The sequence below is a fragment of the Eublepharis macularius genome, chromosome 2 (genome assembly GCF_028583425.1).
Source record: "Eublepharis macularius isolate TG4126 chromosome 2, MPM_Emac_v1.0, whole genome shotgun sequence".
Taxonomy (NCBI): Eukaryota; Metazoa; Chordata; class Lepidosauria; order Squamata; family Eublepharidae; genus Eublepharis; species Eublepharis macularius.
In genome coordinates, this window is record NC_072791.1 from 30,256,619 (window position 1) to 30,272,456 (window position 15,838).

Genomic DNA, 15,838 nt, shown 5'->3' on the forward strand with positions numbered 1-15,838 from the left:
AAAAAGAGAGACCGTGGTGTGTGTGTGAGAGAGAGACAAGAATAATGAATGGTAGGAATGACAGAGGCAAAAGTGAGCGATGACATATTCCTGAAGAAATCCTTCTCCTGGAAAATTAAAAATAAAGCTTGCCGAGCCTTATGGGTGTGGATGAAGATGTAAGATTGACTACAGAATGTGGGAAGGAGGGCAGAGTATAAATCCAGTTATCCCTGTGAAATATGTATTGTGAAGAGCAGAAGCCGCATGAAATCTATAAATACATATGATAGAGATCCATGGTAGTTAAGTGATCCAGAGGAGTTAGCCATGTTAGACTGTAGTAGCAAAATAGAAAAGAGTCTGGTAGCACCTTTACGGCTAACCAACTTTACTGTAGCATAAGCTTTCGAGAACCACAGCTCTCTTTGTCAGATGTATCTGATGCATCTGATGAAGAGAGCTGTGGTTCTCAAAAGCTTATGCTACAGTAAAGTCGGTTAGTCTTAAAGTTGCTACTGAACTCTTTTCTATGGTAGTTAAGTGTATCAGAACAGGAAATAAATTAGGAGTGGGCTGTGATATCGGCTGTTTTCACACATGTTAAATAATGCACTTTCAATGCACTTTAGCAATAATTTGCAATTGGATTTTCCCTTTCAAATGATTGCTAAAGTGCATTGAAAGTGCACTGACAATGCATTGCAAAAGCAGCCTCTGTAAGAGAGCATCTGCTTTGCATATGCAAGGTCACACATCCAATCTCCAGCATCTCCAGTTAAGAGGATCACACCTGAAGCTGCCTTATACTGAATCAGTCCATCAAGGGCAGTATTGTCTACTCGGACTGGCAGCCATTCTCTAGGGTCTCTGGCGGAGGTCTTTCACATCACCTACCATCTGATACTTTTAACTGGAGATACCGATAACTGAACCTGGGACCTTCAACATGCCAAGCAGATGCTCTAGCACTGAGCCAAAGCTTCTCCCCAGATAGTAGATGATGTTAATGGCCTCTGCCTGAGCCCTTGGAAACCACTGATAGAAGAGACAATAGATAATAGACTTAAGAGACCAATGTGTAGACCAATAGATAGCCAACGAATAGACCAATGGGTCTGCAAGGCAATTCCATTTATGGAAGGGATGCGGCTTAGTAGTAGCCCATCTGCTTTGCCTACAGAAGGTCCTGAGTTCAATCCTTGGTATTCCCAGTTTCAAAAGAGCAGGTAATGAGAAAGACTTTAACCTGAAATGCTGGAGAGCTGCTATCATCCAGAGTAGACAGTACGGATCTTGAAAGGCCAGTCTACAGCATCTTCATGAATGAGGGCACCCTATGCGGTGTCACCTGTGCAGAGAGATGTTTGTGAACTTAGCCTCTCTGGTCTCAGTTACTGTTGCCCACCCATAGCGGACATACCATGAACACCAACGGTTCATCCCTTTTCATACAGGACCCTGGGAACTGTAGTCCCAGGACAGAACCACGACCAGGACTTTCTGGGTCTGATTAATATTCAACCTCCTTCTGTGAACATATGCCCATGAATGCTGGTGGAAGAAGAATGGAATACCAACTGTGAGAAGATGAGAAAGGGATAGCATCAGGGATAGGGAGGATCAACACACTTCTGAGACAATTTAGGCAAGGTCATCTACAGACCAAGCTCCATCCTTCCTGACTACACAAAACTGGTGCCCTTAGTACATCAACTCCGGTGCTACCGTCTCAAGGATGAAATATAGAGAGGCTCTAGAGGCTAGTACTGAGAACTGAAAATAGGACAGGGAAAGCTTCCAACTTCCTTGGCATTCCCTGCAGGAAACATCCACGCAGCCACTAGGGAAAGGGCCACGGAGTTCCTTTGAAAGCCCTTACTTAGACTCTCTCAACAGCTGCTTTGGATCAAAGTGGCGGGACGTGTGGCATGGCAACCACAGCAGAAGCACATGGCTACCTCTGCTTCTCGTAACCCAGTAGCATACTGCGGGAAGAGAGTGTGAAGTGACCAGAAAAGCATGGAAACTGTGTGTGTGAGTGTCTAGTGTAGTTTGGCCTTTCCTACCTTAAATTAACTTTCAAAAAAACCTTTTCATTCTCTGCTTTTGTCCAGCATCTTCTAAGCCAGGATGAACTACCCCCAAAATATGGCAATGACACTCCATTCTGCCTCGTTGCAATTGAATTGATCCTCTGTGCTTCTTGAGTAACTTTGCAAAAGCTGTTGCACTGGGCAATCACTATTCCTGGCTCCTGGGGAAATGGTGTTTATATCACCGCTCCTATGCAGGGCATTCTGGGGCACTCCTTAGGGCTCTCATGCACAAAGCCAAGAGTGTTTCCCTTAAGTTTTGTACATACAGAAATGTTCATAAGAATTAATGAGCTCATCTGTTCCTGTCCGAAGAATCCGAGCACATGGAATAAGAAAAAGTGGAAAATGCAGATGGAAATTTATGGTTATTTAAAGTGTACACAACCCCCTAACATACTAGTACCTGGTGTTCAGAAAACTGGTGCACACAACAGACTGATGCAAGACAACCACCTGTTGCACATACTGTTTCCTGACTGCATGGGAAGGGAGGGTGGGAGCTAGGGTAGCCAGCTGCTGGGTGGGAAGTTCCTGGAGATTTGGGGTGGAGCCTGGAAAAGGCGTGCTTTGGAGAGGGGAGGGACCTCAGTGGGGTATCCAAGGCGGTAAGTAATCAAAACATTAAAATAGCATTTAAAATATAAACAAATATATATATATAAACATTTTAAAACAATTAAATAAATAAAACATGTAAGCACAAGCATATTCTGAAACTGTTGTTTGATGACCTAATAGGAATGCAGGAGTGGGGAGAATTTTCAGAAGGATTAATGGAAAGGAGGAATGTTAATTCCTCTTACACCCATTAATTTCCCACAGCAATTTTTTTGTTCTTTAGCTGAGCTTAGCTTCTCTCTCAGAATTCAACTGATGAAATAATCACTTAAAATACCCATCGGAACCTGGGGCAAAGATCCACACCTGCAGTTTCAAACATTTGGATATGTGCTTGACTGAAAAGCAGAGGCACAATTTTAGGCTTTGGTGGGAAGAGTCTCAAGGAGATAGTGTGTTGTTAACAAGACTGCATCTTTAAAGGGTATTTATTGTGGTTACTTTATGGAGTTGCAAGTCTCTTTCCCATTAGGATTGGGTATCCCTCTCCCCTGCCTCTAATTTCCCATTGCTACTTGTACTAGCAGTGGGAGAATTTTTTTTAGGCTGCCAGGCCAATGGCTTCCCCAGAAGTGATGTTATTCCTGTCTAAGAATCAATGTAAGCACTATGGTTTTAAAGAAGAATGATGTCACTTCTAGGTTTTACTGGAAATGACATCACAGCATTGCTGATGGTCCCTCCCCATGTGCCCATAGCTGATCACCCCCATTACTGTGTAATGCCAAATAAAATCCCCCCTGCAAATATCAGCCCCACTCTGAGAACTCAGTGGGTTAAAGGAGACAACTGATATGATTGCGACAGAATGCCAGTAACTGAGAGCCAGTTTGGTGTAGTGATTAAGAGCGCAGGGCTCTAATCTGGAGAGCCGGGTTTGATTCCCCAGTCCTCCACTTGAAGCCAGCTGGGTGACCTTGGGCTAGTCACAGCTCTCTGGAGCTCTCTCAGCCCCACCCACCTCACAGGGTGTTTTGTAGTGGGGATAATAGTAGCATACTTTGTAAACTGCTCTGAGTGGGCATTGTCCTGAAGGGTGGTATATAAATCGAATGTTGTTGTTGTTGTTGTTGTTATTATTATAAGTCATAATTTCCCCCTAAACATAACAGTGGCACGTATCCAGCTATGAAATTGGCACTGGAGACTTTGATCGTATTGTCTGTTCCCATTGCAGCATCCCACTTTGCCTGGCTGCTGTGCTCCACAAAGTCTATGGACGGTTGGATATACTTCACCATTTCTTTTGAACAGGGCTTTTTTTCTGGGAAAAGAGGTGGTAGAACTCAGTGGGTTGCCCTCGGAGAAAATGGTCACATGGCCAGTGGCCCCGCCCCCTGATCTCCAGACAGAGGGGAGTTTAGATTGCTCGCCGTGCTGCTCGGCGGTGCGGAGGGCAATCTAAACTCCCCTCTGTCTGGAGATCAGGGGGCGGGGCCACTGGCCATGTGACCATTTTCAAGAGGTTCCAGAACTCCGTTCCCCCACGTTCCCCCTGAAAAAAAGCCCTGCTTTTGAAATAGTAATCCTGCAAATTTTGAAAGAGACGTCAGGTTCAATATGTGGCATAAGCTGGATAAACATGGCATCCTATGAGCCCAGAAAAAACAAAAACATCTTTCACCTGGTTCTCTTCCTCGTTTATCAGCTTCTTTTCTCTCCCCAGCCGCACCTCATAAGTGTGTGCCATAATGACATACAACTTTAATTTATTTCTTATTGGCTGATTGGAGAAAAGGAGATATTTTATGATTAGGTGCCTTGTTAAATGTGATGGCTGGTTATCAAAAGGAATTTTATTACTGCCAAAGTCATTAAACTCTCCTAAAGTCTTGCAAATGTCTACAGATTGCAACTGAAGCTTCCTGCTGGGCTTGCATTCTTCTTCCCTTTCAAAAGCTGCTGGAGGCTTGTGAGGTGATATGCAGCCTATCTTGGCGTATTCTCCTCATCAGAGCATGACAGGGTGGTTACGTTAACTCAGATATTCAAATGTCAGCAGGTGGGTAAACAAACTTTTCTTAAAAGCATTGTCTGATTTCAAAAAGTATATCTTCTAACAGTAGAAGGCTAGCCCTGGTGTGGACCTTCTTTATTTTTTAAAAAAATAATAAATTAATAAAAATTAATAAATTCCCGCAGAATTAGAAATTATGGTCAAATATATGCACTTTGCCGTGACTTGGATAGTCCAGGTAAACCTGATCTTATCAGGTCTTGAAAGCTAAGGAGGATTGGACTTGGTTAGTAATTGAATGGAAGACCTCCAAAGAAGACCAGGGTTACAGAGGCAGGCAACAGCAAACCACCTCTGTTAGTCTCTTGCCATGAAAACCCCACCAGGGGATGTCTTAAGTCAGCTATGACTTAGTATGTATAAGACATTAAATACCTTAATTCTTCATAGGGTTTTCCCCCCCTGGTACATATTTTTCTAAATGATGAATGCCTGCTTAGGACAGATATCACTTCAAACGGATGGTGCAAGCTAGGAGATCTCTCTCACACACATTTCTGATTCTATATGATTATTCTGGCTAACCGATTGGTTCTGGCTGTTTCAAGGTGTTTTTTCAACCCAAGTAACATACCCTTCACTCCCCTGTACTCTCTCTTTTCTCTCCCCCTCCACTGCCATCCCTTACCCTTTGGACAAAAGCTAGAGAGCATGCTTTTTATTTTATTTAATTATATACTTCATTTATACCCTACTTTTCTCTCCAAGGGGGACCCAAAGTGGCGTACATCATTCTTGCCTCCTCCATCTATCTTCATAACAACCCTGTGAGGTAGGTTACACTGAGAAAGAATGACAGGCCTAAGGACACTGAGCAAATCTCCACGGCAAACCTGAGTCTCTCAGATTCTAGTCCAACCTTGTAACTACCCCACCACTTTGGCTCTCTCATCATCCACTTCCCATCCTTCTTTCAAAACTTGGCAGGTCTGTGCATAGTAGAAACTAAAGGTGCGCCAATGCACAGCTTGGCCTCAATAAGTTGGGTCTCATGGTAGTCTGTTATAAACCGAGAGCACATCCTACAACTCACGGCACATTTCATGGGAAGATCATCATTGGTGAGCCAGTACACCAACTGAGAGCCAAGCTACAAGTGACACCTGACACAGGTTGGACACTTGTTAGCTTACCTCAAGTTTTGATGGGAAATGTAGGTGTCCTGGTCTTACAGCTTGGCTCTCCATTTAATTAAAGTTTACAGAACCTCCCCCCCCACACACACACAGAGGAGGGGAAGGGGGGCGCCCGGCAAGAGCCCGATGCCTGAACTCTCCTCCCGACCGTATGTTCTCCCTCCCATAGACTGCTGCTCTGTAAACTTCTGTAAGCTGCAAGACCAGTATGCCTACATTTCTCATCAAAACTTGAGGGAAGCTGACAAGTGTCCAACCTGTGTCAGGCGTCACTTGTAGCTTGGCTCTGAGGGCGAAGCTACAAGTGACGAACGACACTTGAACGGCAAGTGTATTTCTCCCTGTTCACTTGCGCTCCACTCAATCCACTTGCTGTTCAAGTGTCATTCGTCACTTGTAGCTTGGCCCTGAGGCACCTTGATGACTTTCTAAGGAACCCTGGGCTTCCTAGTATTAGAAATCATTATATTTAGTTTGGTAGCTCAGGTGAGTCTGATCTTGTCAGATCTCAGAAGCTAAGCAGGGGCGGCCTTGGTTAGACCTCCAGTGAAGACCAGGGTTGCAGAGGAAGGCAATGGCAAACCACCTCTGTTAGTCTCTTTCCTTAAAAACCCCACCAGGGGTCAGCATAAGTCAGCTACGACTTGAGGGCACTTTCCACCACAACAGAGTTACTTAGACCTCCTTTTTTGCAATCATAGGCTCAAGGCAGGACTTTGCCTGCATCTATATCTCACCTGGAGAAAGGAAGGCAGATCACCAAACGAGAAGCAGTTTAACAGAGAGTTTAGCTTGCCTTCAGAAAACTCAAGCATCTGAAATGTTTAAAAAGATTTTCCAGGGCTAGAAGGCATGAAGGAAAGAAATATAAATGGAGATGGAGGGGAGATCTATTCTGAAACTTGAACTATATACTATGCATTGTATATACAATGTATGGTATATACTAAATATAACTAGGTTATAGAATGTTTTGCTTCTCTCTCCTCTTTAATATCTTTTTATTGCTATATTTTAATGAGTAGATGAATTTCTTTATATACACAGGTCAATTTATTAAATTTAGAATATATAATTAATATTAAAATAGATTAACTATTGAGCTAAAGAGCCAAACTAATAAGTTAATATACTAAATAGTATGAGGCTGAACATAAGGTTGAACATAAAATGCTTAAAGTTTCGCCTAATGCTGCTGAATCTTTAAAATATGTTATTAGATATTTTACCTAGTAGTATTATAGTATGAATAGGTGTTTATGGGGAAATTAGCTGCTTTTTTATATAATAGACCAATCTTAGAATTTTAGAAAAAATAGAAAAACTTGTTTCTTTTGAATAGGTGGTAGTATTCTAAAGGAAACTAAAAATGCCTACTGTTCAAGTGGATTAATTTTAAAGTCAGTATTTTAGAATGTTGAATAGAAAATGCTTGCTGAGTAGGAGAAATTTAAGAAAAATGAAGAATGGCCACTGTCGAAGTGGATCAATTGTAAAATCAAAATTTTAGAATATTGAATAGAAAATGCTGAGTATATGCAAGTAATAAGACGGAGAGAAGAAATAGTCTCTAGTCATGTGTTATACCTTTTGCTTTTTATTTTCATGTAACTGATCTTCATTCTCTTTGTATTACTCTATGCACTGTTTCTCTCTCCTTTGTTGTTTACTACCTATAACCATGTTATATTGTGCATGGTTTACTATTTTTATTGTTACTGTAATACTCTCTATTTCTCCTTTTAAATAAAATCATTTAAAAGCTTTTTAAAAAAAGATCTCCTGGGACTCTTTTTGGAGACCCGCTCATTTCCCTCATATGACTCCAAGGCCAACACTAGGCCTCCAAACATGAGAGAAATAGTCGTACTCGTTAAAGGAAACAACACCACTTGGCAGCTTTGCTTCCACCTAAGACCGAAACCTCCCACCTACCCCTACACACCCAAGTCTTGCATCTTCTTTGCCCTGATACATGAGCCAACCATTAGACGAGCCCTGTTTCCTAACAAAGGTTTCCTAACAAAGAGAAAATAAGCTCTATAATTAATCTTTCACAGTTAAGCAGTAGAGAGCTTTGCAGCCTCAGCAGCTCCTGGGGACCTTTGAGTGGGTGTGAAGGCCTCAAGACTTGCCCTAGGAACTATTCACCTAAGGCTGTGAGCTTAACCTGCTCCCCTGCGCTTGGAGCCCTTACATGGGATATTCACTATGAATCCCAGTCCCGTAATGGTAAGAATCTAGTCCTCTGCTCTTGCCTGGTGAGTCCTCTGCTCTTGCCTGGTTAGTCCTCTGCTCTTGCCTATGGCATTTTTTATCTGATCTTTCCTTCAAGGAGCTCAGGGCTGCATTCAATAAACTGCCTCTAGAATTTCTAGGCAACTGGCAGGAGAGTGGGAGGCAGGGAGACGTGTGTGTGTGTATGAGCAACGTCAGTTATGAGTATGACATTACTTCCAGGTAAAATATCCCATTCCATCTGTACATGACAATATACAAAGCTGTACATGTTTCACCTTTGAAGCTAAAATGACAAAACTGAGTCTATCGCACTTTGATCATATCATGAGAAGACAAGATTCTCTGGAAAAGCCAGTAATGCTAGGAAAAGTGGAAGGCAGTAGGAAAGGAGGAAGACCTAAAATGAGATGGCTTGACTCAATAAAAGAAGCCACGTCCTCCCATTTGCAGGATCTGAGCAGGTCTGTTAATGATAGGACATTCTGTTTCATTCATAGGGTTGCCATAGGTAGATGACTTGACAGCACATAATACACATGCAGGGCTGGCGCGCCCATTGAGGCCAGGTAGGCGGTGGCCTCAGGGTGCGAGGGCACCGGAGAGGCGCTGGGAGGGGATGTCGGGGGCGGACGTGTGCGCTGTGGAGCTGGCGTGGCTGGCCTGCAGCTGCTGCAGCCAGCCAGCCCCATGCCACTGCCGCTGCCACATGCCCCCAGCTGGGCACAGCAGTCACGAGTCGCTGCCGGGGTGGCGTGCGGACTGCAGAGCAGCCTCCACCTGCCACCCCAGCCATCCACCGGTGAATGCCTCCGGCTTGCGCTGTGTGATGATGTCATTGCGCGATGACATCATCACGCAGTCCATGCGCGTGCGCTTGGGGGGGTTGCCACAGGTGCCAGAAACCCTGGCGCCGGCAGTGTACACATGTTACACCAGAAGTGCTACAAGGTCCAACTGAGACTTCAGCTTAGACATGGAAGAATCTCTGCTGTCAGTGCAGGTGTAGGCTGGTTGGAAAGGTGCTGATTCCGCCCCCCGCCCTTGACCTCAAGAGAACTAGCATGGAAATATGACCTGAATCAACAGAATGTCCCTCACGGACATCTTGCCATATCAGACCAAGGCTTCTTTTTTCAACATTCTGTTTGCAACACTAGCCAATCCAGTGACTCGGAGGGCATAAGCAGGGCATGAAAAACAATGACGTCGTCTTGCTCAGAGGTATAGTGCCCCTGCTCATGGAGGGCCCATTTCATTATTGTGATTAATAAGCATTGAGATGCCTGTCCTTCGTGAGTCTCTCTCTCTTTTGAAAAGCCATCTAAGATAACTGTCATCATCATCACATCTTTATGTTTATTTTTATTTTACTTTATTCAGCTTGCACCCCACCCATTCCCGCAAGTGGGTTCAGGGCAGCTTACAACAAAAATATATAATTAAAGCATCATTACAGCATAAAACCAATTTTACAGCTAAAACCCAGGTGCCTCTAAACAATACCAGTCTACTGCAAAACTACTATAAAACCACGAACACCACCATAACATAGGCCCAGGGTGGTTGCAGAGAGGGGCGTGGCCGTTAGAAAAGGGGACAACATGCTGGCTGTAAGTCAAAGGCCCAGTAGAACATCTCCATCTTGCAGGTCCTGCGGAAATGTAAAAGGTCCCACAGGGCCCAGATCTCCATTGGGAGAGCCTTCCACCAGGCTGGGGCCAGGGCAGAGACTTTTAGTGTATGAACGAGTACAGTGTCCTGTCTTCCTCCTGTAAAAGGTTGAAAGTTGGACGTAACTTCTGGATCTGCAAGCAATGCTATTTAGTAGACAGCAGCCAGACAGCTGGTGCCCATTGCAGAAATGCTGTCTATTGTGATTTTCCATAGATGCCTGGCACTTACCTTTCCCAAGGCCCCTTGGAACACTGAAAGGGTTTTCCCCCCTCCTTTGCTTAAATTGCTTCCACATTTCTATGGCGAATCTCAGTGAGGTAACATTTCCATTTATCATTCCAATCGCTAAAACCAGAACCTCAAATCTAAATGAGAGGGGAAAGTATCTCTAAACAAAATGTTGCCTAGACTCTCTTTGAGTGTATCACTGCTCCCCATAGAAAACAGACTTTGTTTATGATGGCATAGTTCTGCTCTTTATCTGTAACTATTCGTACATTCTGGCTTCCTTCCCCCCTTCCCCTACACACACTTCCCCAAATCCACGTTTCCGCTTTAGCCTCAGGGTTTGGAAACATCACTGGATTCTCTTTTCAGTTCTCATTCAAAAATGCACATTCCATACTTTCAGAAAAGCAAACTTGCTGTGACCAAAGCACATGTTCTGGGGACCAAATACGTATTGCCAATTTGTCTTTCTAATTTGCTGTTCTTCCACAAAATGTGTTATTTATGGTGTTCCTGCAAGACAGAAAGTTTTAACAACACACAACACCACAGACCTTAACACACAGCACAGGCCTTTTCAATCTCTTTCCTAGGTGAAATTTGTACAAGTACGGTTCTAAACGCCTAGTGACTTTGCTGTAAACCAATGATGGAGTGTCTCCCCTGAGTGCTGCTGCACAATGAAACCAGGACCAACAACTAGTCTTGTTCTCCAGCCCCCCCCCTAAATGTTGCCTAGAATGTCTGCAAAAACAACCTGCTTCAGAGACTTATAGGTTAGCTCCACAGAGTTCATAATAACCAAGGAGAATAGCAGGGGAGGGGAGACCCAGCATCATTACTTTGTTCTGCAATTAACAATGGCATACAAATGCCAGAGAAATGTGCTATTTAAATCAGAAAGTTAAAAAATGATCAGGCCAAGCCTAGACTATACATTAAATGGATTGGGACAAACCTCGACGAATTCACATTTAATGTGTGATCCAGTACTACTCACCTTAAAAACAGTGTGTACATGTGTGTGTGTGTGGGGAGGGGGGAATCAGCTCTCAAGAACACATCTGGCAGCACAAGAGGCTTCACTATTCCTTCCTTTGCTTTTGCTCGCAGAAAAGGGCCTGGGAGGTGACCTGTTTGTCTCGCTGCCAGTTCCATGTGTCTGCCCACCCGATTTCCCTGCCCCATACATGCTCATTATTTTTAGGTGAGTGCTAGGCCACGAATTAAACACGAGTTGGGTTGGGGTTTTCCCTCAACCCAACTCATGTTTAACGTATCATCTGATCAGACCCTTACTTGCCCCAAAGGGTCGGAGCAGAAAACACTGTCACTAAGAGCTGTGACTCTGACAACAGCCAGAGCTGAACCAGTTGTTTATAAGGGTGAATGCCTCCAGCTGTAGCCGTGGGCTGAAGTCCACTGGCAATTGCAACAGGACTTTGGTGCGGCCTCTTGCAAAGCCTCGTGGGGGAGCTTGATCTTCTAATGCCTGATGTTTCAACATCTTTGCACTGCTGTATACCATTTTGTAAAACTCTTACTCGTATTTTCCGTTTATACAATTTTATTTCCTATTTAAGGGGTGGCTTTTATTTGTATTAATTGTACTTTTTTGCCTTTGTGGTTCTATGGTGGCGGGCGGGCAGGGGGAGTGTCCCAGAGACCACAGAGTGGCTTGCATGTATTTCTCTCACTAGAGATGACAAGCTGTTTGTTACACTATCAATAGACATGACATCTCTTTTGGCAGCAAAGCCAATGCCACTCCTGCCAGCTGACATATAGCGCAAGCTGGTTTGCCAGAGGCTGTTGCCTCCCTCTTAATTAGAGCTCTGAGGAGCTGCTGCGGTTTCCATGGGAAGGCACAGATTGATGTGCTCTCTGCAAACATGTGCACACTTAAGCCATGTTTAGGTTTGGCACACTTTAAGGAGGAACTCTCCATTTCATGAAGGGGGGAAAAAAAAAAACCTTTTTCCAGATTCCCACAGTTGTGAAGGTCAATCCAATACCACCAATCCAAGCTTCTCCGTTTCTTCCTCTGGCAGCCTCACCGTCAATACTCTCTCATTTAGATTTTCTTGGTCTTTAAACCCCATTGATCATGGTCAACCACTTTCAAATTTCTTGCACTCTTCAAGACTTCTAGAATGGGTGGTCCTTACATCAAATTTGCAGGAATGTAAGCCTGTAAAGAAAGGGCTCCAGTGATGCTCTTAGCGCATGGCCTTAAGGAAGTTTAATCTGGCGCCACAATCAGGAGAATCATAAAAGTTTTCCAAAGCAGGTACTTTATCTTAGCCTGATATAAAAGGCGATGGAGTCCCTAACTTAAGATGAGACCAGCCCATTTTTCAACCTACCATCACACTGTCATTAACAGTAACAACAACAACAACATTCGATTTATATACTGCCCGTCAGGATACTCAGAACACTTTACAAAGTATGTTATTATTATCTTCACGACAATTACCCTGAGAGGTGGGTGGAGCTGAGAGAGCTCCTAGAAGCTGTGACTGACCCCAGGTCACCCAGCTGGCTTCAAGTGGAGGAGTGGGGAATCAAACCCTGTTCTCCAGATTAGAGTCCCGCGCTCTTAACAACTACACCAAACCTGATTTGCTGCAATTAGCAAGTATTAGTGTTTGTTACTAAGCTGTGAAAAACTTCTGCTCATTTCATTGGATCTGCACAAGATTTTCTTCCCATGTTTCCCCTATTTTAAGCTGTTGGGGAAAGGTGAAGGGAAGCCAAAATATTCTACATCTAAATTGGGTTTTCTTTTGAGTTATCTTTCTGGATATTTGAACAGAACGTGCCATTTTCTCCAGATTCACAGCTATGGAACCGATTCTCACTTTCTTGGTTACCTGATATTTGAGTGCTGGTGGGTTTTGCCCATACACATTTAATCCTTGCGAGCCCCGTGCATGCTTAGCTGAGCCCATGCTAATTTTCTGAAGTAGAAGAGTATGATAATGGCATTGCTATGTATTGTGTACTGAGCCTGGAGCTCAGAATGATTTCAGCCCAGAGTGATTCAGCTCAAACAATATGCTTTATTGCCAACCAGAACAGACAGACATTCAGCAGAACAGAACCCCTCAATATATACATACAAACCCCGCCCCTGGTTTAACCATAAACCAATAATAACGAACCTTCCTGGATACTATCATTTGCATGAACTATATATAATATAACATATTTACAAGAATGTGATTGGCCTTTATTTAAAACGGGCCGTTGGCTGCCTGCCAACTGAAACCTCCAATGAGAATCAGGGTCAGGGAAACCTAACTTTTATTCAAGCTAGGGCCAGTACATAACACCTCTCCCCCCTAAGCTTGGGACAACCCGTTGCAGACAAAGTCCCGTAAGTGACCCGTGGGGTTCCGAGTCCTTTGAGACCTACGTAACTCCCGGGGAGTTTCAGGCTCACTGGCTGGCAGCCGACCGTCTGTTGCGGGCTCCCTTCTCTCGGCAACAGATCTCTCATTGCTTCCAGCAGCTTCAGCTCTGCCCTCTATAGGTCGCAGGTTAGGATGGGTCCTTCCCAGGGGGACCCCTTGGCTCTCGGTTGCCACAGCTGAAACAGTCCGGTTGTCCACAGCAGCAGCAGGGGCAAGTCCCATACTTGGCTCCTGTTTGTGCTCCACCCATTACCATCAAAACTGGTCTATGTGCTGGTGGTAGACCTTGCCGGCGGAGTTGGCCACTTTGTAAGACACCGGCCCTGTGGGATGGGAGATGGTTGCTAGGAACCACACAGGCCTGCTTCCGTAGCTCCGTGCATACACAAGGTCACCTTCCTGGAACCTCCGAGGTGCCTCAGAGGCCCCGGACTCTCTCTTGATGTCCGGGGCGAAGTCAGGGTGCAGGCGGTCAAGTAGCATTGTAAGCTGCCATCCCGTAAGCAGTCCAGTCGGGCTCCTACCGGTGATGGCTTGTGGAGTGATATGCTTCCTCCACCCGGCACTGACCCGATCCGGGCTGTTTTGGCCCCGATTGTGGCCGGTTTGGCCTGAATCAAGGCCTAAATGGCCCAAAATGTTTTAAAGTCAGGTGGGCGGGGCCACTTGACTTGGGGGAACTACTGGAACGGCGTTCTGGTGGGTTCCCCCTTGAAATGAAACCTGTTTACTTCATTTATACCCTTCATTTCTTCACAGTGGGATCCAAGCAGCCCCCCCTCTCCTGCATTTTATTCTTATAACTGCATTGTGATATAAGTTAGCCTGAGTGTGTGTGACTGGCTCAAGGTCACCAAGTGAGCTTTCACCCCAGCGTGAGTTTGAACCTGTTTCCCACTTAGAATCTGAAATTCTAACCTTTATACAGCACTGCTTATCATGAGTTGGTTGCTATTGAACAGTATTAAGAAGCCAGGCCTCGGTGGATTATGCAAGTCGAGTGATACCACGTTGCCTAGAGGCTGTTGCCTGGCCCTGATGAGTCCTTGCTCAAAGGCCAAAACAACACTGGAAAGGACTCTAGCCCTCTCCCTGCCTTTTGTTGACAGAAACCAAGACTTGAAGGCTAGTAATACTCTTGTGGTTGCCTAGCCACAGCCACTGAGAGTTTTTCTCTTAAACTTACAGTCACTGCTTCTATAATTTTGGAGGGTTTAAAATTACACAATTTTTTTTTTAGATTTCAGATTTTTCTGCAAAACTGGGACTTTTCTCAGATTAGTAGAAAGATCTGTATTATTGCCCCAGTCTCCAGATTTAAGTATCCACTGACGTGGCCACACTGAGAGTTAAATATATACAAACAGGGCCCGCAAACATTGCCGACAAGGAGGGGGGATTCCAGGGAGCCTTGCAAGGCTTCTGTCCCCTCTCTCAGTAGCACAGGGCCTTTCCCTTTTGTACCTCCCTTCTAAACACTAAAAGGGCCTGGGGAGGGAGGGGGGCCAAATGGGAAAGTTGTTTGAGATGGGGGTGGCAAAGTGGAAAGGTGTTTAGGACGAGGGTGTGATGGATATAGATATAGATGGATAAAGGGGAAAGTTTTTCGGAAGGTTCCCCCCACACTCTCTAACACCTTTTCCATTACCTCCCACCTCCCAGCCTTGGAGCTGCTCCTTACTGTGGCACCAGCCTCAGTGCAGCTAGTTCCAGCCATGCATGGCCTCACCACAGCTTGGAGATGTGGCACCCATGCTCTCCCAGCCTTGGGACAGCTCGTTCCAGACACGCACAACTTCAGTGTGGCTCACTGAGCCGGCGCCTGGGATCTTCCATCCTTGGCATGGCTTGTTGAGGCCACAGCAGGGCTCCTTACCATGGTAGCAGAGCTCTACCAGCCTCAGGACAGCTCACAGTGGAGCTGCCCAGGCTAGGGGCAGGGAAAGATGAGGGCTGGCACTCAGGTTGGCAACTCTGTGGTAAATTCTGTGGTAGCATTTCTTGCCTCTGCCCCAGTGCCTGCTGAGAATAGTTTGCTGTGCTTGCATAGTGAATTGTTCTCGGTTTTTCAGAGTTTTTGGAACCCTCGCCCCCTTTTTTCCCCTTCAGATTTTTTTGCAAACCCGGGGGGGGGGGTTCCCCAAATTTTGGAGGAAAATATCCCTTGTGTCAAGGTGGCCCCAATCCATGGATTTAAGTATCCGCAGATCAGGGGCACTTAGTCATTGGTATATAAAATATGATATTTTTACAAAGATGATTGTCATCAACTTTGGCCACATTTAATGAAGAGCACAATTTTCAATATATCTACATGCTTATGATGTAACACTTTGAATCTTCTTTAATCTGGACACTCATACTTCTACAACTACTTAGTATAAATAAACACTTCCGAAAGGGGTGGTGGTGGTCTTTATCACTTTC